Genomic DNA, 576 nt, shown 5'->3' on the forward strand with positions numbered 1-576 from the left:
ATCCGGCCGTCCTGTCAACGAGGAGGTAGGAAAAGCAGTGTGGAGAGGCAGGATAAATCTAGTTGACATGGTACGTGTCCATTCTGAATAATTTCATGTGGGAAAATAATTTCAAGTTGAAGGATAATTACAGAAGAGACATCCAAAGCCCTCGAGCCGCCGCCGTCCGCGGACCGTTGGAAACCCCTCGCCGTGGCCAGGAGGACCGCGGCCGGCTCCCAGCCGCCGCTTCCTGCCCCGGGGCGGCGCACCCTGACTCCGGGAAGGTGCCGCGCGGGGAAACGTGGCACCCTCTCCAGCCCGCGCCCGGGGCGCTGCCGCGCGGCGGCCGAGCGCTCGGAAGAGCCGTTGCCAGAGGGGCTGCGCGGCGGCCGCGCACCGGCCGGCGGGGAGAACCGCCCGCAGCGCCGGCGCCCGCCCCGGGAAGGGAAGTGGCGCCCGGCCCGCCCTCCGCAGCCCGCCGCCCCGCAGCCCCGCGCCGCCCCTTTTCTCTCGGCCTCTCCCTCGGCCTCCGCCACCCCGGCCGAATTCTTGCATAAATTATGCCAGGCGCGCCTGACGTCAGGTGGCGGCGCG

This window comes from Mustela nigripes, chromosome 3 (assembly GCF_022355385.1).
Source record: "Mustela nigripes isolate SB6536 chromosome 3, MUSNIG.SB6536, whole genome shotgun sequence".
In the NCBI taxonomy this organism is placed as follows: domain Eukaryota; kingdom Metazoa; phylum Chordata; class Mammalia; order Carnivora; family Mustelidae; genus Mustela; species Mustela nigripes.